We start from the raw sequence: 8,722 nt of genomic DNA on the forward strand, positions 1-8,722 counted from the left end.
CTGGTTAGGATTTGCTTCAGGTTGGCAGGTTGTCTGTGAGCAAGGACTGGTCTGCCTCCCAAGGCCTATGAAAGTGAGGGATCATTGTCCAGGATGGGTTGTAAATCCCTCGAGGCCCTCAGCTCAGACTTAAATAGAGACTGTGGGTGGCTGGCTAAATACCAAAGCAGCTTCCCCTCCCTCGGTGTTCACACCTCCAGATCAACTGCTGGTAGCAAGCCTCACCCTTGCTGACTGAGCTAACCTTGTTATCCCCACCCTTGCTCTGGCTTATTTATACCTGGCCCTGCAGATTTCCAAGACCAGCATCTGATGAAGTGAGTCTGTGCTCACGAAAGCTCACGCTCAAAACTTTTCTGTTAGTCAAAAAGGTGCCACAGGACCCTTCATTGCTGTTACAGATCCAGACTAACACGGCTACCCCTCCGATACTTAATATAATATAGGCCATCATGTGCCAGCAATACCCCACTGCAATTTACATTGGCCAGACTGGACGGTCTTGACATAAAAGAATAACTGGACATAAATCAGACATCAGGAACGGTAATGTACAGAAGCCTGTGGGGGAGCACTTCAATCTCTCTGGACACTCAGTGGCAGATTTAAGGGTGACAGTCCTGAAACAAAAAAATTTCAAAAATCAACTGGAGAGAGAAATCTCTGAGCTGCAGCTTATTTGCAAATTTGACTCCATTAACCATGGATTAAACAGAGACTGGGAGTGGCTCGCATCTTACAAAGGCAGCTTCTCTGCCCTGGGTGTTAAGATCTCCCCATTAGACTCTGACAAAGACTCACATCCCCCTGTCTGATCTGACTTGTTTTTAACTCTTTGGATACCTACTATTGCTACTGGGCCATTTCCACCTTGCTGAATAGACCTTGTCAGCTCTGGCCCTCCCTCTTACTGGAACCCCACTCTTCAAATACCCCTCTGAAACCACCCCGCCCCCGCAACTCCTGCATCTGATGAAGTGGGTTTTTGCCCATGAAAGCTCATGCTCCAAAATATCTGTTAGTCTATAAGGCGCCACAAGGCTTCTTGTTGTCCTCGAAGCGGCAGACTAACATGGCTACTTCTCTATCTGCCCTGCCCTGTGTTTGTAGCACTCAGTGGTGACTTAGCCAATGGGGCCGAGCTTGCGGCCCAGGCCATTTGAGGATGGTCTCCAGAGAAATGGGCACCCCTGCACGCAGCACCAAGCAGGTGTGGGGAGCCCTGCACCCTGATCCCACTTTCCAGCAGCAGCGCTGGGCAGTGAGGGAAGCTGCAGCCCCAGCTGCATCCCTGAGACCAGTGAGTGTTGGCTCCTTGCAGAGGCCTCAGAGCTAGGGGACCACTCACTGCCTGCTGGGGCCCTGGCTGTGGGTAGGGAATAGAGCTTCTTTGCTTTTGGGGCCGCGGTGGGTGGGGCAATAAATGCAAACATACGGGGCAGGGCTGCAGGGAACAAGGGCATAGCAGTTTGGGCAGGGGGGAGAGTGGGGCACAGGCAGATGGGGTGGACTGGGACTGCAGGGAAGCAGTGTGGGGCGTACCCCTGAACCTGCTCTGGCTCAGGGCCCCTTACTCCAGCTCCCAGCCCTTTGCAAGCACTGCTCAGAGGGCCAAGTCCGGGTGTGACAAGGCCAGCCTGTGCTCGCAGCCTGTTTCCTGGGTTGTAAACTCAGCAGAAGGCTCAAATAGCAGCGGAGCTGACATCAGAGGCACATTTCTATTGTCTCACTGGTTGGGGTGCCTGTGCATTAAAAGAAAACCCTCCTCAATGCCTCGGTGCTGGCTCAAACCCTGCATTCCAGCAGGGTCCACAGCCAGGTAAACCAAGGGCTGAGCAGGGCGCGGGGAGACCTGTGACCGTGACACCTGACAGGCCTCCTGTTCCCAGGAGCGGCTGTGGGTGGTGCCTGCAGGAGCCCAGTGGCAGGACCACACAGTGTTGTGCTTGTGTTGTTTAGGCTCCAGGTCAAGAAGCTGAGTCCCTGGGTCAGCTAAGGTGGGCGGGGGGGTGATACCCAGTGCAGTGCTACAGCGTGTAAGGGCGCTGGCTGGCTGGCTGGGGCAGAGGTGAGCTGTGATCTAAGCTGGCAAGTCAAGTTCAGGTAAATCTCTCACACGTGTGGTCCCCAGAGGTCCAAAGCCCTCATACTGGGGTGAGTGAAGTCTCTGTTCTTCAAGCTTGCCTGAGAACCCACCAGCCTTTTGCTTGTGGGGTACAGCACAGGGCTTTAGCCCCTAGGGTTGTAGGTTCAGGCCCTGGCAATGTGGGTCTGTCAGCTTTATGCATGCAGATAAGTACCACCTCCTTGCCTGGTGTCCCTTTCATTTTTTTCCATCATGTGCGGAATAAATATTGTTACACGCACACAGGCTGGTAGAGATGTGCACCATCAGTAGATATACACGCTGCCCCCCCCCCCAGCAGATGGCTCTGGGTGCTCTGCTAATCAGCTGGGCCGTGCCTGAATCACTCCTGGGCGGCTAGCTGCGCACTCAGTTTACGGGAAAAGCTGCTTCTCGCCCCTCATGCAGTTTGATGTCCGGGCAGGTGGCCCACATGCCTGGCTAGGCTGCTGGGTTTGTGGGGCACCATTTGGTCTTGAGCCGGCCCCAGCTACATACACATTGGGTAATACGCCATAGCCAGAGGGTGCCTCGGGAAGTGGGAGTTATTGCTGTGAAGAACAGCTGTAGACGCAGCGAAACCCCCACCCCCGCCCAGCGCTGTTAACTGGGCTGCAGACACACTGGACAATAAGACACAGCAGGGTGATGAAGGGGGTCCTTGTCTGGGCTGATAATGGGGCTAGGGCTGGTCCTGGGCCACATGATGATGGTACCCTTCAATGGCAGGCCCTGCAGGGTCTTCCAGTGGTTTCGTGCTGCTGATAAATGTGCAGCACTCCAGGGGATGGCAACAGCCAGGTTGCCTGTGTGTGCGGGGAAGGCAGATTCTCAATCAGCGTGTGCAGATTCTCGATCAATTCCTCCCGAATTGTTAAAATCAAATCTAGGCCAGCTTCCCCCCGGTAGGTTTTTCTACCTTCTGAAACAAAAAGTTGTCTCCAATGCAGTCCAAGAACTTCTTGGATAGTAACAGAGAGGAAGCCATGCTAGTCTATATACTATCAAAACAAGAAGCAGTCAAGTAGCACTTTAAAGACTAGCAAAATAGTTTATTAGGTGAGCTTTCGTGGGACAGACGGAGACTCTGTGTGTCACTGTGTTAGTTTCCCAGCATATATCTGGATAGTTGAAGTCCCCCATTACCACCAAATCCTGGGCCCTGGATGATTTTGTTAGTTGTTTAAAAAAACCTCATCCACCTCTTCCATCTGGGTAGGCGGCCTGTAGTAGACTCCTAGCAGGACATCACCCTTGTTTTTTACCCCATTAGGTAAATCCAGAGGCTCTCAACACATCCATTTCCTATGTCCATCTCCACCTCAGTCCGTGTGTACATTTTTAATATACAAGGCAACACCTCCTCACTTTTTCCCCTGACTATCCTTCCTGAGCAAGCTGTACTCTTCCATACCAACATTCCAATAGTGTATTAGCCCACCGAGTTTCTGTGATGCCAACAATGTCATAGTTGAATAGTAACAGAGAGGGAGCCGTGCTAGTCTACACACTATCAAAACAAAAAGCAGGCAAGTAGCACTTTAAAGACTAGCAAAATAATTTATTAGGTGAGCTTTCATGGGACAGAAGTGAGTCTGTCTGAAGAAGTGGGTCTGTCCCGCAAAAGCTCACCTAATAAATTATTTTGCTAGTCTTCAAAGTGCTACTTGACTGCCTTTTGTTTCCATAATGTCATAGTTGTATTGATTTATTAGCACTTCCAGTTCTTCCTGCTTATTACCCATACTTGTTGCATTTGTATATAGGCATCTAAGATACTGATTTGCTCTTGCCGCCCTGTTTTGCCCTGACCCTCCTTTTTCTCTGCCACTATAGCCTGTGCTTCCGCCCATTTCCAATCCATTTCCCAGGTCTCTATCTTTTCTATGTACCTGTGGGCTTTGCTCCCCTGTCCATGTCAAACCTAGTTTAAAGTGAGGTGAATGTCTTTTTCAGTTGGGGGCCAACATCTGTGAGGGTAGTGGGTATTTTTTCCTCTTCTCACTTGCATGTGCTCCCCACCGCATCTGATTTTCCTGGGGGTAATTCGCCCCGTCTTCCAAAAAAAGGTTCCCCACCCCGATATAGGCCATGGCTGCAGCCTAAAAAGAAAAGAGTCAAGCATGGATGTGATTTGCTCATGCGACACACTCCATTTGGGACATATGCTCTTTCACAGCAGGAGAACAATGGAATTCCCTCCACATGGTCCAGGGTATAAAAAAGACCCCGGGAGTTCCACCCTCTTTGTCTTCAATCTAGCTCATCACTTCAGGAGTATTTTAGCGTCAAACTGAGCCTGAAAGGATTGAGGACCCATCCTAACAGAAAAAAAAAGATGTATTCTGGGGACTTGTAAGCTAGCAGTTTATTCCATCTTGACTGCAAGCCTAGCCCAAGAAGTTTGCATTTGGAGTATGTCATTTGACGGCTTTAACAATATTACTCTCAACCTTTTCTTTTTTTCTTTATTATCCATAAACGTTTGGATTTTTAGCTGCTGAAGGACTGGCCTCGCCGGCTCTTTTGGGTAAGCTCCGAGTTATAATTGGACATGGGAACGTGGCTGGGCCTTTGGGAGCAGAAGAACCTGTTTGGATTTGGTGAGCTTGGTTTTCAGAGCCTCTCCTCTGAGGACGGAGTGGTACAGGCTTTGGCACAGGACGTCTGGAGCAGCTGAGGCGCTTACTTGTGTGACTTCCTGCTGGCCAGTGTGGTGAACAGACGTGCTCTTGTGACTGTCCAGGTGCCTCCTAATGGGGGGGTGGGCCCCCAGTCAGGGGCTGTAAGTAGCCCTGTCTCTAGGCAATTGGCCCTGATTTGACCTGCTCAGCAGCGCCCCAGAAAAACCACTTCTAGAACAGTAACAAACCAGGACAGCTGTGGGGAAGCAACAGCTCCCCCTTTGCCCTGCTCAAGGAACAAGCCAGGCACTGCATTTGCCCAGCAGGTGGCGCTAGTGCGATAGCCATTTGCGGCACGAAAGGAGCCGCTCCGGGTGCTGCCAGCTCCAGCGGCCCCTTAATGCCCAGCCCCAGCCACCCGCCCGGCTTGGCCCCTGTGATGGGGCTTCCCAAGCCAACTGCCCTGACCCAGCTCCCATCTGTGGTTGAGTTCCTTGGGGCTTGGCCCATCTTCCGCTATGGAAATCAAGAGTGGAACACAGGGAGCTGCACGTTGGAGAGCTGCGAGGCCCGAGGACCCCAGCTGTGGCTTCCCCGTTACCTGGTGGGGAGCGCCCTCCCCGACCTGCTGCCACCTAGCACAGAAAGTCGCGGCCACACAGTAGCTCCCACCTCGCCCCGCCTTCGTGCAGCCACACCTGCAGTGCTGCCGGCATTGGCTTGTCCCTCCAGGCATTGTGGGACAAGTGGGGCAGCTAGCTCCATAGGGTGGCCAGTTTCCCCCCGCAACCGGACAGCTCAGCTGCCATTTGCAGCCATAACATCCGGTCTGGCCGGTCCCAGGCAGGTGGCAACCCGAATTTCTCAGAGCGCCTTGGTCGGGCGGAGTTTCCAGTGTCGATGCTGCTAGGGCAGCAGCAGAGAGGCACGGCCTATGCAGGGTGGCACAGCAGTGCTGGGGAAGGATTCCTTGGCTTGGATTCAGCTGCAACGAGAGACATCTGGCCACAGGGCCCTGCACCAGTTACTGCTAGCCATGGGCGGCCTTGAGTGCCAATAGGGGCCCTACACTAGGACGAACTACACAGTGGGGTGGGAGCACCACTCATTTTAAAACTTCTTCGGGCCATCACGGAACTAGTTTTAAACACCCCCCCAACACACACACACACACACAACTCTGCAGCTGGGGCACTAACCCCCATGGTGTGCTGACTTCAGCTCTGTTGGCACTGCAGTCGGCGGGGGGTGGGGGGGGGGAGTACGAGAGCATAGCCCAGCTGCATGAATCTAGCAGGCGTGGGAACCACCAGGGCTGAAGCTGCAGCAAGCGTGGGTTCCAGTGTGGGCTAGCGCCCCACCTAAGTGATTACCCAGGTTCTCAGGGGGGCCACGTGCCAGCCACGATTCTGAGGCAGCGCCGCTTTTGCTACCCATGCTAGTGAGGTCAGAGCGGGGATCCCTATGCGAGTGTGTGTTGCAATTAACTCCTGCACCCCCCAACCGTAGTGGAGACGTGACTTTAGTGCGGTGGTTCTCAACCTATCGGATGGGACTCCCAAGCTGGGTGGTAAACCCATGTTAACGGTGTTGCCAAGCCCAGTATTCCACTTGCTGGGACTCAGGACTGAACCTGACGTCTCAGCTCGCCCCATATGGCGGGATGGGGTTTCAGCTTCACCTTCCCTCCTTCCCCATGTAGCAACTTTGTGGTCAGAAGACGGGTCTTGGTGCGCTGACATTTGAGAACCGCTGCTTAGCCAACTGTTGCAGCATAGCTACTACATGCTGTGTCCCTGATACTGACACAGTCACACCCCCGCCAACAGCAGATACAGGACCGTATTCAAGGCGGGCCTGAGGCTGTCTTGAGCTGAGCCAAAACACTGGGACGCTGAGACCATAGGTCAACTCAGATCTCCAGGGCCGCAAGTCAACCATAGGCAAAATTACCTTGATGCACCCACGAGCCAAGGCTCACCCGGCAGAAGCCCCAGCTGCTAAAAATTACTGCAGGCCATTAAAAAAGAAACCCAAAACTTTATTTAGAAACTCAAATAGTCATCAACCCTACCATATTTGTCTGCCCAGCTCCCAGCACAGCTAAACGCAACCTTGAAATGTTCATGTACACAGCCCATGTGCTCCTTACACACCCACGATGTATAGCCGTCAAGTAAAATGCTGCTCCCAGACGTATCTGGATAGCTAGAGCGCACGTGTACTTTCATTCATGACTAGCTCTCGCCTAAGATGGCTTCTGGGTTCTGCCGGGATATGAAGAAGGTGGGATTGGCCCTGGGTAATGCTGTGTGCCTGGAAGTTCCCACAGAACGTGCAGCAAATTTGCACATGGGATGAGGACAGCAAAGGAGTGACGCAGGCTTTGTTGGGGTGGGGGGGTTAACAACTTCCACTCCCTCCCCCCCCAGAAAAAAAATAGCTTTAAATAAAAGTTCACAGTAACTGAGTAAAACTTTTCCCATCCCAAATGCAGCAGGAGGTCCCCATTCCGCCTCCAGAGGGCTGAATTCCCTGCATCCCCTACCCGCTCCCCCTTTTCTCCTGTGCAAGGCGTTTGACTATGAGGTGGGTACATGCCAAGGGTACATGCCAAGGGTACGTGGTGAGGCTTGGCACGCAGTGAGCTTTTTTGGCTGGCTTTTCCTCTTTCTCGTTTGTTTCCTAACCTGAGGAACGTACAGCCTTGGCGTGAATGAACCTGGCGCATTTCCAGGAGGCATTCAATAGGCTCTGCATGGGGGACCTCTGAGGTAGTAGGAGTCATTGCTTTTCAATGGCTGGCACCAGGGAGAAACGGTGCTTCTCGCTGGGTGTTCAGGGAATGGCAGTGCCTGTGTGCTTGCCCCGTGTGTGTACACTGCTCTTTGTCTCAATACACAATGCTGTACGCCCTGCAGCATCACTGCAGCGATGGGCTCTACGCACTGTGACAGCTTTGCTGGGAGCAGCGTAAGGCTGTGAACATCCCCGTACGTTCATGACTGCGTGGCTGAACGTGCAGCTGCCTGTACGCTGGGCTTGCCCAGATTTGACTGCCCAGGTATGTCCAATGTGCCTGTCTCCACAGGCCTGTGCATGGACCCGTTTGTGGCCCGGGGGCTGCAGGTATGGAGCTGTGTTTTCTCAGGGGCGAAGCATGGGGCATGCAGGGGCGTGTGTGAGCTGTGGACCTTTCCAAGGCAAGTTTTCTTGGAGTGAGGGGCATCCAATGGGACCAGGCCCAGCATTAATGCTCTTTTCTGGCTGACTAGACCAGAATAGCCCAGTCCCTCCCACCCCATCCGCAGCAGGTCAGGCAGGGCCACAACCATTACTGAAACAGCCCTGAGGGGGAAGAGGGAGGCAGTAGAAAGCCAGACCCGCTTGCTGCTCAGGTGCGAGAGGCATATGGTGCCCGTTGCTGTGGTTACGGGGCTGCGGCTAGGCCGGACCTACGGCTGCCTACAGCGTGCCATTCCCCTCCATGAGGCAGTGCCATTGGCAGGAGCTGGCAGGGGCCTGAGAAGTTGTGGCCACAGTCGCTGGCATGAGGAGGGAAATGGAGCCTCGGTGGCACTGGCAGTGCAAAGCACGTGGGCGGCACTGCACCCATCGTGGGCAGGGAGATGCATCTGCCAGGGCCGGTCACATGATGCAGTCTGCAGCGGGCAGTGATGACTCACCCGGCCTCCCCGCAGGTGAGCTCTGCTCCTCACGCTTCTGTCACTGTGAGGCAAAGGGGAGACGTTTCCCAAGGCAAAAAGGGGCAGCATGAGCCTGCATTTCCCCACAGCTCCTTGGAGAGGCAGCGAAGCCGCCCTGTTTGTTAGCATGGAAATGCACAGACCTTCCTGCCTCTCGTGCACAGACCTTCCTGCCTCTCGTGCACGGTCCCCTCTGCCTCTCGTGCACAGACCTTCCTGCCTCTCATGCACAGTCCCCTCTGCCTCTTGTGCACGGCAAAGCCCTC

The sequence above is a fragment of the Carettochelys insculpta genome, chromosome 10 (genome assembly GCF_033958435.1).
Source record: "Carettochelys insculpta isolate YL-2023 chromosome 10, ASM3395843v1, whole genome shotgun sequence".
In the NCBI taxonomy this organism is placed as follows: domain Eukaryota; kingdom Metazoa; phylum Chordata; order Testudines; family Carettochelyidae; genus Carettochelys; species Carettochelys insculpta.